At 32.8% G+C, this 17508-nt stretch overlaps 1 long non-coding RNA gene across 1 annotated transcript; it reads left to right on the top strand.

The window, feature by feature from the left end:
- The first annotated feature begins 4066 nt into the window (after positions 1-4066).
- On the top strand, positions 4067-16956 carry LOC143046924 (uncharacterized). Its single transcript, XR_012969311.1, has 3 exons — positions 4067-4142; positions 8695-8792; positions 16840-16956. It is a non-coding gene; the product is annotated as an uncharacterized LOC143046924 (long non-coding RNA).
- The last annotated feature ends 552 nt before the right edge of the window (positions 16957-17508 follow it).

The raw sequence follows: 17508 nt of genomic DNA, 5'->3' as shown, positions 1-17508 counted from the left end.
TTAAAACAAAAATATCAAGTTAGTAAACAGCTGTAAAAATGACAAAAAATCACTGAAACAGCTAGTAAATACATGTAATAACTAAATTGGCTAGTAATTACAGGTATTTACTGAAATGTTTAGTAATTACGTGTAATTCCTAATTTCATCTATTTACTGTAACATATATAAAGTATTACAATATTACTAAATATGCGTTACTGTAACGACCAACGCTATTTTTTTTTGGCAAGAACAAATAGTGTTCATTATGGTCAGATTTAGGAAAAAGGAAAAGTTATCAAAATTTATAGGTTTTAAAATATAAGATTATAAGAAATTTCGTTTGTGTACATTATGCTTTTAAAAGTACATATATAGACCATATCAAAATCGAATTTTTGCAGAACTCACACCACATATAAAAATGCAACGGCTTCTGGTAAATGTCTTGCAAGATGTCCAATATCAGATTTCGCCGGTTTTTACAAATAAACTGTCATTTGCGACGTTATTTATTGAAAATTTAGATTTGTTTCATTCTAAATAGTGCTTTCCCGTTATTATACTTTAACTCTACAAAACAGCTTCATGCGTTTTGATAACTTGCGTAGTCAAAACGACTACATATTCAAAGAAATGAAATGTCTTGCAAGGTTGTCCACTGGAAGTTTTCATACGTTTTTAACGTTGTTGATTCGGCCGGGAAGCTATTTATGGTGGATCACCTGTTTATATTTCCTCAGATAGTATTTTCATTGTAGTCATATACTATCAAAATGACCACCAGTATATAAAAAAATCCGATGACTGAGGTTGTTCGTTTATATGAGGTTCTTCATTTGTGAAAAAGTTGTGTATTACGAGAGGATAACAAATCATCTTTTTCAAATTTTCAAATTTGGGAAGCGTAAGACTTCGATTTTTGTTTATGTCTCTGCAATAAGACTCATATGTTTAGAACTTGAAAACGAAAATAAAATTGGGCATGAAGCGTGGCTATATACCTCTCCATATCATACAAAGCTTGTAAACATATGAGATGAATATAATTAACCTTTTTTTCTGACAATCGTTTCATTTCTTAATCTAATTGTTCCATAATTAAAGAAAGTCAAGTCAATTTTGGCACAACTGTTTGGAATTTTGTATCCTCAATGCTCTTCAACTTTTTACTTGTTTGGCTTTATAAATATTTTGATATGAGCGTCACTGATGAGTCTTATGTAGACGAAACGCGCGTCTGGCGTACTAAATTATAATCCTGGTACCTTTGATAACTTTTATAAGCAAGACCCGTTTAACTTGTAATTCCCGACATTTTTTTAATTAAAGCAAAATATATAATTATCTTCTTTCTTTTCGGATCTAAATAGGAAAACATTGCATTTTATTACGTTTTATGTCAGTTGGTCTCTGATACAGAGTTGTTTCATTGGCACTCATCATACCGTAATATCTTCTCATTTCATATAGACTTATGCATTTCCCAAATACGATATATTTTGTTGCTTGTAACTTACGTTACTTTCAGTGGGAAATATTTCATGTATATTCAGTACAACCAAACATTAAGAAGTTACCATACTGATGTGCAAAACAAAAATTGCGTAATAAAAAATATTCCCAATATCAATAATTGCCGTAAAACGTAAAAATTTGACGTTACCATTTGAGACGCAATATCATGCGTAACGTCTTACAGTTAATGCTAAAAAGGCAGCTATATAAGTTAATATGAGGATAATATCCTACTCTTGAATGTTACACTCTTCTTGACAAAAGAAAACAAGTTGCAAAACAAACATCAATATTTATTGTGGACTCCCCCATGCAGCTATCTGCATTGTTCTCTTAACTTTTACATATAGCATATTATCATTATTATAATTATTATCATTATTTAATTTACGTGTATCTTGTATTGGTTAATTAGCAATAATTACGATTTAACATGAGTTTTATTTACAAACTAGAGGCTCTACGAACATGTGTCACTCACCTAAATGTGTGTGCATATTCAACAATTGACACTCTTCAACATTGTGCACTAGTATAAAATTCATGACAAATTCTTTTTGTTGATCTTGTATTAATGATTCTTTTTCTGTTGACAGTTTCTGCTTTCTGCTATGTGCTCTAAAGATGAAAAGCGTAAAAAATAATGTTAATCACTCTTATGAAGGGCCTACTAGAGCATTTGCATTAATCAAGTATTTGCTGGCGTATCCGTATCAACGTATCGTATAACACGTATACGAAGAAAGGATAAATTAAGTCAAGTTATTCCCGATAAAAATATTTAATAATGCTTTTGATTTTAATTGAGATCGGGGTTAAATCATTATTGTAAACAAGTCTGTCCGATACGTATACGTCGATCCGTGCACGTATCCAAATACGTGAATAATGCAAATGCTCTACTAACGATATCTGTAAAACCTTGACGTTTTTTGAAAGTCTTGGGTAATTTTTGCTATTCAAAGTGTTTATCTATCTTTTATAGTTTTCCAGATAATAGGCAGTAAAATTCAATGTTGATAAAAGTCGTCATTAAAGAGCGTAAGATTCAAAAATAATAAACGGTGCACATCCATATAAGAAATAAGGATATAGGGAGAAAATGAAAGATATTTTAGTTCATATGAAAGCAATATCGAAAAAGAAATGTCAGTCAAATGCATTGCTATATTTTCAGAAACATGTCGTTCTACGTGGGTAAAATTTCTAAATCTCTCATTTGCGTATTTGAAGCAATAGAAAGGGTGAGCTGCTAAAGTCTACATGAGTATTGACTATATTATATACCGAAAATGCGCCCTTTAAAATCATTTAAAGTTTCACAAAAAATACATGGATACAAAATAAATTTATTCTTAAAACACTGCAAAAATTTCATTGTGATAGATATATATAGTGGTATTGTCATAAAGTAAACAGCGTTGAAATGAACCATGGTAAAGCAAACATCGAATACCCTAAAAAAAAAATGGTATAACATACTATAGTGCCCCTATTACAATTATTTCATACAACAATGACAAGTTAAAACACGCTTTTAATACCGAATTAGACTATTTACCGGATTTGTTATCACATAAGCAACACGACGGGTGCCGCATGTGGAGCAGGATCTGCTTACCCTTCCGGAGCACCTGAGATCACCCCTACTTTTTTGGTGGGGTTCGTGTTGTTTATTCTTTAGTTTTCTATGTTGTGTCGTGTGTGCTGTTGTTTGTTTGTCTTTTTCATTTTTAGCCATGGCGTTGTCAGTTTGTTTTAGATTTATGAGTTTGACTGTCCCTTTGGTATTTTTCGTCCCTCTTTTTTTAACACATCATATATAATGAAATTCAAGAAGAGTCAATAAATAAATTGTCTTTTATTTATCTACACAGTGAATAAATATGTTTTAGAATGCAAATTTATATATGGTTTACCCGTATATCTTTTAACAGACAAGGAATTTTCGTACATTATGCAACATATACTTATCTATAAATAACACATACGTAATTATGATAAGTATCTTCCCAAAAAAATAATTGATTAAATTGATTATTAAGTCATTGAATACTGGAGGATGAGTCAGAGTGTTGCATGGAGTATCACAGAGCATAACCTTAGCACAGTAAGTGACCTATTTCCCAAATAAGAACACTGTCTGTGAATATTGGTTCTCAGCATTGTGTACGTAGAAATGTCATAAAATTAAATGAGGAAGTTAACTTTACTTACAGTGCGAACACGCAAATTATATGGACGGAGGAACAGAGCGAGTAATAATAGAAGGTCAAGAGTAACACTTAATTCCCCTTTTGACAAGTGCATAAAAACATTACCCATTTATACTAGATATATAAACGAAAAATTAAATCAATGTCAACTTATGATTTTTCTTATAGTAATGAAAATGTAACCGGGAAAGGATTTGCGGGTACAACTACGATTGCTCTTCAAATTGTTGTAAAAATCGAGTGAAAGTAAGTACATTGATTAATTTTCTCTCTCTTTGTGCACAGGTAACCACTTCTTTTTGCAACGTTTTTGAGTCGTCGTAAATCTCTTGTTTCCATTTTTAGATACTATGTAACAAGGTTTTTCCGTTAAGTTTCGGCTTGGGACGTTTTTTCTCGAGCTTGGACGCTATTTCTTTAGAACTGGTAAGTTGTACTCTAGTTTCATTGTATTCGTGTTCATTACTCATTTCTTAACAGTTTAGTTATGATGGTTCGGTTAAATACTCAAACATTTATAAATTCTTAGAAACCATATTTTTGTATGTTGGCAAATCTAAATATTTGTAGAATGTTTTTATGGTTTTTAAAGGTTCATTTTCACCTGTATGGTTTGGATAATGTTTAATTTACGTATGGGTTTTATTGGCATAAGTGTGATTTTTCAATTACGCGCGTGGACTTATTATTTGTGTAGAACCGTTTTCTACCCAGCTGGCGTGGGCCTTCACACCTGAATTAATCCATAGTTTATTTTATTATGATGCTATTTAGGGGTTGAGTGTGCGTTTTCTAGGGGCTTTCCTGTATAATCACATTCTCATTGTTTTATAAATTGACTTTATATTGCGTCTGGTGTTTATTGTATGATCAAGCTTGCCTGCGCACAGTTTTATGTCTATTGTTTTTGCAAAAGGTGAAACCAATATTTACAGGCAAGATAGTTATTATTTCTAAAACGGTAGGAAATCTTTATCCCGTTAAGTACGTTTTTACTTTTTGAGTATGTTTGTTTTGTTCATGCATTGTTGACAATGTAATGGAATTTGATGCGACTGTCATACAAGTGAGAGGTTTAGCTAGCTATAAAACCAGGTTCAATCCACCATTTTCTACATTAGAGAATGCCTGTACCAAGTCAGGAATATGACAGTTGTTATCCATTCGTTTGATGTGTTTGGACTTTTGATTTTGCCTTTTGATTTTGGATTTTCCTTTTTGAATTTTCCTCGGAGTTCAGTATTTTTGTGTTTTTACTTTTTGTTGTTAAAATATAAACAATCAGCTAATATTGAGCTGGAATCAGATTTGCAGCAAAAAATTTCCACTTTCATATACAAGGGCACGATCGATTTTGCTTGAAGCTCATGAATCTTTAGGAATAGACCAGAGTAAATTTGGTTTACATAGTAAATGAAGTGTTGCTGCTTCTAGTGCAGCAAATTTGGTTTTTCAGTGAGATTACTTAAAACTCGTAGTTGTTTGGCATCTGATGGGTCTAAATATAGTTACATTAAAGATAATATACAATCACAAATGGCAGTTTTAATCTTGGTAAATTTGATAATTGGGAAGTTGAAATTGTCCCGTTTGTCAAAGACATTAGTGTGTAGTCGTCCATTTGCGTAAATATTGACGAAAAAGTCAAGGTATAATGTATAAAGTCGTCCTTCTTGTATCAGTAGTATCTTTAATTTCAAGTTCAATAGTGTATATGATATGTAAGTGTTTGGACATCATCAATACATCTGAAAGTGAAATTTAAAAATTCCGGAAAGTGCTTTTCCTCTTTGTCTTGTAGAAGGGTTCTGAATGAATTTTGTTTTTTACGTGTACAAAAATATATCGGTTAGTGAGCACAATTAGTTCCCATTGGAATACCGATTGTCTGTTAAAATATCAATCCTCAAAACTCAACAAATATATTTCGATCAGAGTCTAGCATTTTGATAATGTCATCTTCAAAATATTTTCTGATAGAATCAGTGTGGTTCTTCACAAAACAAGAAATATTGAAACCAAAAGCAAGAAAATTTATTTACGATTACTTTTATTTAAAACTTTGTTTAATGAGATAGTGAAGCCGATTATTTAATTGACCATAAGAAAAAATAGTATTAACGTAGTAAAATCGAAAGTTGAATTTCGTGAAGTTTTGGTATCTAGTATAATAACGGTATATTTTGATCACTTTCTTTAACAAGTTTAATGTTAATACAAATAAAAGAAGGACCGATCCTTTATAAATCAAAATGAGGTACAGAATATGCATGGTTTCCAGTTTTGCTGTAAACTCTTTTGTGAGTAATCGTGTTACATATGAAGACTAAATCTGCTTGAACAACGACATATAGTTGTCGTGCAAAGAGGACACAGTATCTTCATCTTCCGGATTCCTGAATACATAGATGGGTTATCTGGTATATCTATTAAAAGACAGAGAAGTTTCATAAATCAATGGATAACTTACAAACAATTTGCAGCATATAATTATACTTATCCATAATTCTGATATGACGCGTTTCTTTTGCTTTGTAAACAACACTGTGATAAAATTCTCGATATATCTATACTTAGCACAGACTCATAGATATACATAATAATGGCTGTTACAATATACTTCCCACGTCAATCTACATGAATTAGAACCTATTTGCAGACCCTTTGCCGATTTTATTGAATTAAAAAGTGCAATTAAAAAAAGACAAAATAACTGTTATTCTTATTCGTCGTAACTACAATCCCCTTCCACCATTTTCTACATTTGAAAATGCCTGTACCAAGTCCGGAATATGACAGTTCTTGTCCATTCGTTTTTGATGCGTTTTGTTATTTGATTTTGCCATGTGATTATGGACTTTCCGAATTGATTTTCCTCTGAGTTCAGTATTTTTGTGATTTTGCTTTTCATGAATGTGACCTACCGAATTAGACTATTTACCGGATTTGTTATCACATAAGCAACACGACGGGTGCCACATGAGAAGCAGGATCTGCTTACCCTTCCGGAGCCCCTGAGACATGTGAGATCACCCCTAGTTTTTGGTGAGGTTCGTGTTGTTCATTATTTAGTTTTCTATGTTGTGTCATGTGTACTATTGTTTGTCTGTTTGTCTTTTTCATTTTTAGCCATGGCGTTGTCAGTTTATTTTAGATTTGTGAGTTTGACTGTCCCTTTTGGTATCTGTCGTCCCTCTTTTATTCGGATGCATAATAAAAAGCAGTAATGTACAAGAGCTCGGAGAAATCAACAAAATAAAAATAAAAATATAATTCCGCGAAAGTCTATTTTTTTGGCGCATTTGAGTCATTTCAAAACATGACGTCATACAAATGAAACCCCTAAAGTTGAAAGTTTTCTGTTACGTGAACCATCGAAATTCGTGTGTAGACAGATATAGGCAGATGTGGTGTGAGTGCCAATGAGACAACTCTCCATCCAAATAACAATATAAAAAAGTAAACCATTATAGGTCAATGTACGGCCTTCAACACGAAACCTAGGTTCACACCAAACAACAAGCTATAAAGGGCCCCAAAATTACTAGACATAAGTGTAAAACCATTCAAACGGGAAAACCAATGGTCTAATCTATATAAAAAAAAAACGAGAAACGAGAAACACGTATAGATTACATAAACAAACAACTACTGTACATCAGATTCCTGACTTAGGACAGGTGCAAACATTTGCAGAGGGGTTAAACGTTTTAATGAATCCAAAACTTCTCCCTTTTTCTTAAACAGTAGCATAAAATCACAACATAGAAAAATACACGATAAAATATCAATTGGCAGGCTTAACTCAATCAAAAAACGTACATTAATATTGTATTAAAACTGATTTGTGAGGTAGGTTTTGTTTTATTTTTTATTCTACTGCATTATTTGCATATTTACTCATTTCAAAATTTAAATATTTGAAATACTAAGGCTTTTTTACCTCAGGCATAGATAACCTTAGCTGTATTTGGCAAAACTTTTAGGAATTTTGGTCCTCAATGCTTTTCAACTTCGTACTTTATTTGGCCTTTTTAACTTTTTTGGATTCGAGCGTCACTGATGAGTTTTTTGTAGACGAAACGCGCGTCTGGCGTATATACAAAATTTAGTCCTGGTAAGCTTACGAGAAAATCATGTAAATTAAAAATGGGAAATGTTGGGTTTGAGAATTTGAAGAATTAAACAGTTTTTTCTAGCGGTTATTCACGAAATAAGCCATGCAAGCTACGGATTTATTAAGATATTTGAGCTTTATCTAACAGGGAGTAAAAAAAAAATCAGCCACACACACACCAAACCAACCCTCGCTTCAGTATTTTAATGACCATAGTTGTCCTATTAGAATCGAAATAACTCATGGAAGCCATAGATTGTTGGAAATTTACACATGACCTGGGCCGTGATATTCGTTATTTTTATCCCTCACTAACGCTGAGGATAAAATTCGAATATCACGGCCCAGGCCATTTGTAAATTTCCAACAATCTGTGGCTTCCATTAATCATTTCTTAAATAATGTATACGTAATAAGTATCACGTTATTATAAATACCCTCCAAATAAACTATTTGATGAGATAAATGAGTCGTACGACTGATGTTGATCAGAGGGTATCCTCAAGGAATATCATCATAAGTATCCTCTCCAATAGAATTTGCATGGAATATAACGGAGCATTACTCTAACACAGAAACGTAAATTAGACCGACGGGAGATGAACGGTCAAGTGATATCCTTAATTTTGCCTTCACCTAGCGCCTACGAAATATTACCCTTTTATACCAGTACGAAAAAGAAAATCGGTGTTAAAGTATGATTTCCTTTTCCCTAGTAAGGAAAGTGATAGCGGGAAAAGATTTTATGTTAACAAGTTCGAATGGCTTCAAACTGTCAAAAGTGTTGAGAAATCGAGCAAAAGTTAGTATTACATATTTCCTCACTCCTTATTCACAAGTTACCACTTTTTATTCTGATAGTTCCTGGGTCCATTACTGATTAAACTGGGAGAACCAAATTAGGTTTGAGAAGAACCACTTCTGGTAGAGCAATATATTAACACAACTAATATATAATGGTAAGTAAAAAAAATAATATTTCATTATGTACTTGTACATATGTTCTTCATTTTAGTTTATTTCGGACACAATTATTTTAGTAAATAAAGGCAACAGTAGTATACCGCTGTTCAAAACTCATAAATTCATGGACAGAAAACAAAAATCGGGGTAACAAACTTAAACTGAGGGAAACACATTAAATATAAGAGGAGAACAACGACACAACATTAAAATGTAACACACACAGAAACAGACTAAGCATCAGACAAAATCCTACATGAATTTGGGATAGATAAGTACCGTGACAAGTCTTATAGTAATGTGAATTCACACTCAAAAATAAGAGAAAACAAACGACACAACGGAAACACAACGTTAAAATGTAACACACACATAAACAAACTATAATATAACAATGGCCATATTCCTGACTTGGTACATGTCATTTTTAAAGGAAAAATGGTGGGTTGAACCTGGTTTTGTGGCATGCCAAACCTCCCTCTTTTATAGCCATGTGAAATATAACATTAGAATGACAACACAACATTACAGGACTACAGTAAAAATAAATAGGAGAATACAATTGACAAAGAAACACACGAATAAAAGCTAACAAAAGGCAGCGAGTTTCAAACTAGTACGCCAGAAGTGCATTTTGTCCACACAAGAGTTACCAGTGACACCCAGATACAAAAGTTTGAAAGCCAAAACAAGTACAAAGTTGAACAGCATCGAGGACCAAAAGTTAAAAAAAGGCCATGGTTTTCTGTTAGGTACCAGAACATCCCAATAATTTAGAATAATTTATACTTTTGCAAACAGTAAATTTTACAAAATGGCTATACAAAAGATATACATGATAAAACTGAAGTATAAACTAATTACAGGAAACAACCGAAATACATTACATAACCCGACAAATGCATCACAAAAAATAGACACATACGAATAAGTCAAAACCTCAACGCTATAGTAAACATGTTCCAGACCATATGAGTATTTTTATAATACGCACATGGTCATGACCATATCCGTATTTACTTATGGTCCTACCATACTTGTCTGGCTTCGAGTTTGAAAAATGAAATTTGGCTCAGATAAAAATTAGGTTATTATTTTAACGTGATTAATGAAATAAAATGAATTTTTACTCAACTATATTCGAAAATGTAAACAAGATAAGGAATTTCAGTTAATAGCTTGTGCCGATTTTGGTTCAACGAACGAGCTGTGTCTGTTAAGGAAGTTTGATTTTATAATCTAAATACTTAGATGTTCTGGCCTGGTAGTAATCAAACGAGTATATACTCATTTGGTCAAATCATACGCGTATTGTATATCTATAGTAATTATTTATTTTAAGAAATTTTTATAGTTTCGTTATTATAATGCCATTTGTATCACTGTCGTGAAAACGACAATGGTCTGTATAAACTTTAATTCATACTCATAACCCCGCCGCAATTATGCAGCTGTCCCAAGTCAGGAGCCTCTGGCCTTTGTTAGTCTTGTATGATTTTTAATTTTAGTTTCTTGTGTATAATTCGGAATTTAGTATGATGTCGATTATCACTGTACTAGTATACATATTTTAAAGGGGTCAGCTAAATGACGCCTACGGGTGTGGGAGTTTCTCGCTACATTGAAGTCCCATTGGTGGCCTTCGGCGGTTGTCTGCTCTATGGTCGGGTTGTTGTCGCTTTGACATATTCCCCATTTCCTTTCTCAATTTTATCATGCATTTTAATGGTTTTCTTACAGAGTAAACTTGTCATCTTAACACATGGATTATAAAGAACAAATTTGAAAAAATACTATAAGAACCGATCCAAAAAGGGCGATACGCCGTATTTGGTTTGGCAAAATTTGTGCATTGCGTAGAATAATTGATTGTTTTATAATTTTACAAACCCCGTGGTTTGGAGGTTTTAAACGAATTGAAAAGGAAATAAACTTAAATCAGATTTTTGGTCAAGAGTTGCTGTTAAAGAAAAGCGAAAACAATTGAGAACTTAAAAATTATTTTAAAAATACGTCAAAGGAAAATGGAAATGAAATCAATTTTGTAAAATTAGGGTATCACGAGCTTATATTTATATAAATAAAGTCGTCATAGATACCAGGATTTAAATTTTATATTTGCGTCAGACGCGCGTTACATCTCCAAAAAAATTATCAGTGATGCTCGAATCCAAAAAATGTATAAGTCAGCTCTTATTTGTTAGATGAAATATCATTGATATATGGTCATTAGTAAAAATTAACTGTTTACAAAACTGATTTTTTCGAGAGAAAACAGTTGAAGGCTGTTCTACTTTAGTTTTATGTTGCTAAACCACTCGGAATTAATAATCTACAACTTTATACTTTAGTTGACATCTTTACTTTATATAGATGAATCGTATAAAATTGTAATCCTAGTATCCATGATGAGTTAATTTACAGTATAAAGAAAGATAAGAAGTTAGCAATATCCTTTAACTTTACGTTCCGCTATATAGATGATGTTCCCTCACTAAATAATACAAAATTTGGCGACTATGTTGAACGAATCTATACCATCGAACTAAAGATAAAGAAGACTACAGATATAGCTCATATATTGACTTACATCTAATAATTGACAATGAGGGTCGATTGAATACAAAACTTTACGACAAAAGAGATGATTTCAGCTTCCCAATTGTGAAATTTACATTTCTATGTAGTATCATTTCAGCAGCACCTGCATACGGAGTATATATCTTCCAATTGATACATTATTCCCGTGCTTGTATTTTCTATCAGGAAGTACACCACTAATTCATGGTCCCATTGCTTGCTATGTTAAATTCCTCCGTTTTAAGCAGGCACGCCTCTTTTGTTTTAAGTTCCAATAAAGTGGTAATCATTGCATGTCAAAGCAATACTTTATGGTGTTCTGTACTAAAAAAATCAACAAACCTTTAATGTCATATAAGAAAGAACTGGTTCCCGGAACTTCGGATGTACCAAAACAGGTACTTCAGATCTGACAAACAGACAAAATGTACCTTCTTTTTTAAAATTTGGTGCAGTTTTTTTTTTTTATATTCAAAATTAAAAGTCCAAAAGTGTTCTACAATGATCACCAGTCTTTCAGCTTTCATTTGATACAAAAAAACTAAATATTCTACGTATTTTGAAAGTTACACTCATGCGTAGGAACTATTTTGTGTTAAATATATACTACTTTCTGGTATGTGCTTTCTGGCCGGGCCCGAATTAGTGGTTTTACACCATCATGATTTCCTTGATAAGGAAAAGGATGCTATTGAACCAAGAGTTTCAAATGATGAAATTGAAATCATCCCTTCCTAAATTTTACGGACGCCATTACGAGTTGGGTGACCGTCATGGAATACCGTTTCAAAGATGATATCAGATATGTTCCTTGTGTCGTAACTACAAAACCCTTCCCTTTTCACGAATGTGACCTACCGAATAAGACTATTTACCGGATTTGTAATAACATAAGCAACACGACTGGTGCACATGTGGAGCAGGATCTGCTTACCCTTCCGGAGCACCTGAGATCACCCCAAGTTTTTAGTGGGGTTCGTGTTGCTTAGTCTTTAGTTTTCTATGTTGTGTCTTCTGTACTTTTATTTGTCTGTTTGTCTTTTTACTTTAAGCCATAGCATTTTCAGTGTATTTTGTATCTATGAGTGTGACTCTCCCCTGTCATCTTTCTTCTCTCTTTTACTTTCGATCGAGGTTTCCTTCCCGATGATAATACAATATCAGTCAGTGCTCTGTTTTAACATATATTAGCATTGATATGGTCCATGTTGTTTGACAAACTTTGAATTTTTCAAAATACTGATGCTGTTCCACACTGTAATATAGATAACCTCAGTTTATTTGACAAAATCCTTCAAAATTCACGATCCTCATAGCTCTTCAACTTCGTATGATGTTTGGTCTTTTTCACTTTTTAAGTTTGAGTGTCATTGATTTCTATTTTGTAGACGGAAAGATCGTATAATGTAAAAGAGGAACGAGAGAGACATTCAAACTCATAAATCGAAAACATCTGACAACCCCATGGCTAAAAAAATCTAATTGGTATCTATGATGATTTCAATTACCAGTTGTTTTATAGCTACTTTTTTAACATACAATAAAAAAAGTTTGGAAAGCTTTTAATGGGTACACATCCTTGGATATAAAATCTGATTACACTCGCTATTTCAACATTCTATGTGAGAAACAAAACTACACCAAATAAACCCCTTCGTTCTATAAGATTGCAGTTTGCACGCCACTTCCTTAACTAGACTTCCGAATTAAAGTGTCGATGATTCAAAAGGGACGTGGCTTCGTACTTCCAAAAAAGACGACGAGAGAAATCCGGTTAAACTTAGCATTCATGTAAGGCCGTGTACAGTAAACATGTTTACATTTGGTTTAATGTTATGTACACTAAGTTTTGCATTAAATTTGTTCACATCTATACACCTTGTTTAGTTACCTGTACATAAGATTTGTTCACATCTATACACCTTGTATAGTTACCTGTACATAAGATTTGTTCACACCTGTAAACTTTATGACATTTAAATGTTCATTACGTAGAACCGAATTCAAATTTTCGAACAACTCTTCTAGCAGTAAGGGAACGACCATTGACTTTAAAAAAGTTTAAAAAATGGATTTTTCCACAATTTGATTAAAAAAATCGGGTCATACAGATGATTAGAATGAACTAATATTCGGAATCCGAAGGTTCCCCATACATTATAGTGTTAAATATTGAATTGGTACCATCGAAAAATATATAAACTATCGCGCGAGAAAAAAATCTGACTCAAGACTGGTAAGGTTTTTTTTTTTATTTCTAATTGTATTTTAACGGATCTGAGATACTACACAAAAAAACAATTAACCTCCTCCTTTTTCAGTAATGCATCAATAAGTGAATCGTTGTTTGAGTAAAGACCAGTCGCAAATATTTCTGTCAGTGTGTACGTCCAGTCGATTCGGAAGACCTTTTCAAATGAATTGTGTGTTCGAAAATGATGATGGATGCGTCTTTTTTAAGTGTTTTTATAACAAGTAAATATATCAAGTTTAGAAAAATGTTTCTGTACAGAACTTTATAAATAAGTATAATTCTATATAAATATTGTTTCTTTTTTAAATATACATTGGAAATTTAAAGTTCTAAATGCCTAGTTTTGTGTACACTTTATTTAGGCCGTGTTCACATTGACCTAAACTCGATGTTGTATTAGTGTAACTCACACATAAACTAAACATGATTACGTTCCCATTGATAAAACTCAATGTTTACATGTAGTTTAAATCATGTTTTGTCTACATGCAGTCGATAGTCGATGTAGGCCTTGTGTAGGTTAAGTTTACACTAAACTAGACATTCATCATCATTGCCGAACACATAATTCATTTGGAAAGGTCTTCGAATCGACGGGACGTACACACTGACAGAAATATTTACCACTGGTCTTTACTCAAACAACGATTGGCTCATCAGTGCATATTAAAATTTATGATAAAAGAGATGATTTTTCATTTCCTATCGTTAATTATCCATTTTTAGATGGTGACGTTCCCTTGTCACCATCTTACGGTGTTTATATATCTCAACTTGTACGATTCGCTCGTGTATGTAACAATGTTTTAGATTTTAACGAGAGAAATTTATGTATTACTGAAAAATTATTACACCAGGGTTTTCGATATCACAAACTAGTCAAAACATTTACTAAATTTTATCATCGGTATAAGGACATCATTCGTAAATATAGCTCAACATGCAGACTTTTTATACGTTCAGGTATTTCACATCCAATTTTTTATGGAAATATTCCTTATAAAGCACAAAGGTGTCAGTATTCACCTCAAAAACTAACAAAACCTTTGACTAGACTTATTAAGAAGGGATATAGTTACGATACTGTTGTCAGGTCATTAAAGATTGCATATTTTGGCTTTAATATTGATTCACTTATAGGGTCTTTGCATCGGAACTATTAAAACACATTTATTCAAAAACCAGTTGTTGGCATGACACGGGTTATGATCTTCTCATATATGTTATGATGGTATGATACTAAACCCCTAACGGGAAGGATTGTGCCTGATGTTCATATGATGAAATCATAATCTTTCAGTCAGTTTAATTGACGTCTGGAGCTGGCATGTCAGTTAACTGCTAGTAGTCTGTTGTTATTTATGTATTATTGTCATTTTGTTTACTTTCTTTGGTTACATCTTCTGACATCAGACTCGGACTTCTCTTGAACTGAATTTTAATGTGCGTATTGTTATGCGTTTACTTTTCTACATTGGCTAGAGGTAAAGGGGAGGGTTGAGATCTCACAAACATGTTTAACCCCGCCGCATTTTTGCGCCTGTCCCAAGTCAGGAGCCTCTGGCCTTTGTTAGTCTTGCATTATTTTTAATTTTAGTTTTTTGTGTACAATTTGGAAACTAGTATGGCGTTCATTATCACTGAACTAGCATATATTTGTTTAGGGGCCAGCTGAAGGACGCCTCCGGGTGCGGGAATTTCTCGCTACATTGAAGACCTGTTAGTGACCTTCTGCTGTTGTTTTTTATTCTATGGTCGGGTTGTTGTCTCTTTGGCATATTCCCCATTTCCATTCTCAATTTTATTACTGAAAAAGGGGGGTCTGAGTCAGAATTTTTCTCGCGCGATAGTCAGTTATATTTAGTTTTTTTTATCGATGGAAACAATTCAATATTTAACACTACAATGTATGGGAAATTTTGGATTCAGAATATTAGTTCATTCTAATCATCTGTATGACCCGATTTTTTTAATCAAATTGTGGAAAAATCCATCCCCCCTTTTTTTTTAAAGTCAAATGGTCGTTCCATAACTGCTACAAAAGTTGTTCGAAAATTTGAATTCGGTTCTACGTAATGAACATTTAAATGACATATAGTTTACAGGTGTGAACAAATCTTATGTACAGGTAACTATACAAGGTGTAGATGTGAACAAATTTAAGGTGAAACTAGTGTACTTTACATTAAACCAAATGTAAACAAGTTTACTGTACACGGCATTTGGTGTGAACACGGCCTTACACAATGCCTACATCGACTATCGACTGCATGTAGCCAAAACTTGATTTAAACTACATGTAAACATTGAGTTTTATCAATGGGAACGTAATTATGTTAAGTTGATGTGTGCGTTACACTAACACAACACCGAGATTCATTACTATAACTATCTGAGGGTCCAGTTGATGGCCAATTGAAAACAAACTGTTGAACATATTATAAGTTACAATGTATAAAATCAAGCAAGAATGACGGGCGTGTTTTGTTATAGGTACTAGGTACAATAATTTTATTTGAAAAATATTTTAAATACTCTAAGTAGGGAAATGTTCTACCCGTCAATGACGATGCACTAGCGTGTGTACGGAGGCAGACAGCATAACAATGAACTAACGTGTCTTATAAAAGGATCCGCGAAAATGAAACAAAAATAGCTGATCATTGCATTTAGCCATGGACAAAATAATAATCTCAAGGAATGTCATAAATGAATAAAACTTTTTGCATAACTAACCTTCATCATGAATGCTCAAAGACATAATATCTAAAAGACTGTGATATATAAAACTTAAATAAGTATAAGCTATTACTAGTTAAATTTCACTTGACTGGGCGGAGTTTAAGAAGTTCGTTCCTTTAAGACCAGTCCATCTATAGACAGGAGTTTTGGGATAAGCTCATCAATGAAGTTTCCAGTTATTCGCCCCATATCATACATTCAGTTCTTTTGTATAAATGCGTTTGGTGACACTGATTAGTAATAAAAATTGGATTAGTATTATAACGACAATCATCCTTATCACACACATCTTTAAATAAACTGTCCTTATGCAAATTAAAACATAAGATCCGCCCGATCAGTTGAAATAACATTGGTAATAAATGGCCAAAAGATATTAAATCCAAACATTCATGCAAGGTCAAATTGTTACTGACTTATCAATCTTCTGCCGGCCATTCATATAGCTTAATCATTAATATTGGTAGGAAAACCCAACTAAGTCCAGTCCTGGAGATGATAGAGAGGCAGGTTATAATGAAAAGATGTTAGAATTTGTAGAAAATCAGGTGATAAATGTAACAGAGAGGGATGGTAAATTAGAGGATCTGGAATCTAGAGCTGATATTTTGTTAGACCAGACGGTAAGTTTTACATTGAAAAGTGATAGCTTTATTTGATGATTTATTCTTCAATTCAAACAAGTCTTAGTTAAAGACAACAGTTTTCTACAATTACGTCTTAGTTTTAAAAAAAAACCTGCTATATCATCATATGAATAGAACACGTGTAAATATATATAGACAATAACAACTCAAGAATCTGAAAGTGGAAATAGTTAACGAAAGATATACAATAAACCAATTACTGATCTTTTACCAATGGTATAATCTATTTCAATTGTGATTTAAGGCAATTCCTTATGCATCATGTCAATAAAGACACATGTTATAATATAAGATATCGGCACTCATCAATAAAGACACATGTTATAATATAAGATATCGGCACACACTCAATAAAGACACATGTTATAATATAAGATATCGGCACACACTCAATGAAGACACATGTTATAATATAAGATATCGGCACACACTCAAAAAAGACACGTGTTATAATATAAGATATCGGCACACACTCAATGAAGACACATG

This window comes from Mytilus galloprovincialis, chromosome 9 (genome assembly GCF_965363235.1).
Source record: "Mytilus galloprovincialis chromosome 9, xbMytGall1.hap1.1, whole genome shotgun sequence".
Taxonomy (NCBI): Eukaryota; Metazoa; Mollusca; class Bivalvia; order Mytilida; family Mytilidae; genus Mytilus; species Mytilus galloprovincialis.
Note: the sequence above shows the minus strand (reverse complement) of the source record. Positions and strands in the feature narration are given on the sequence as shown.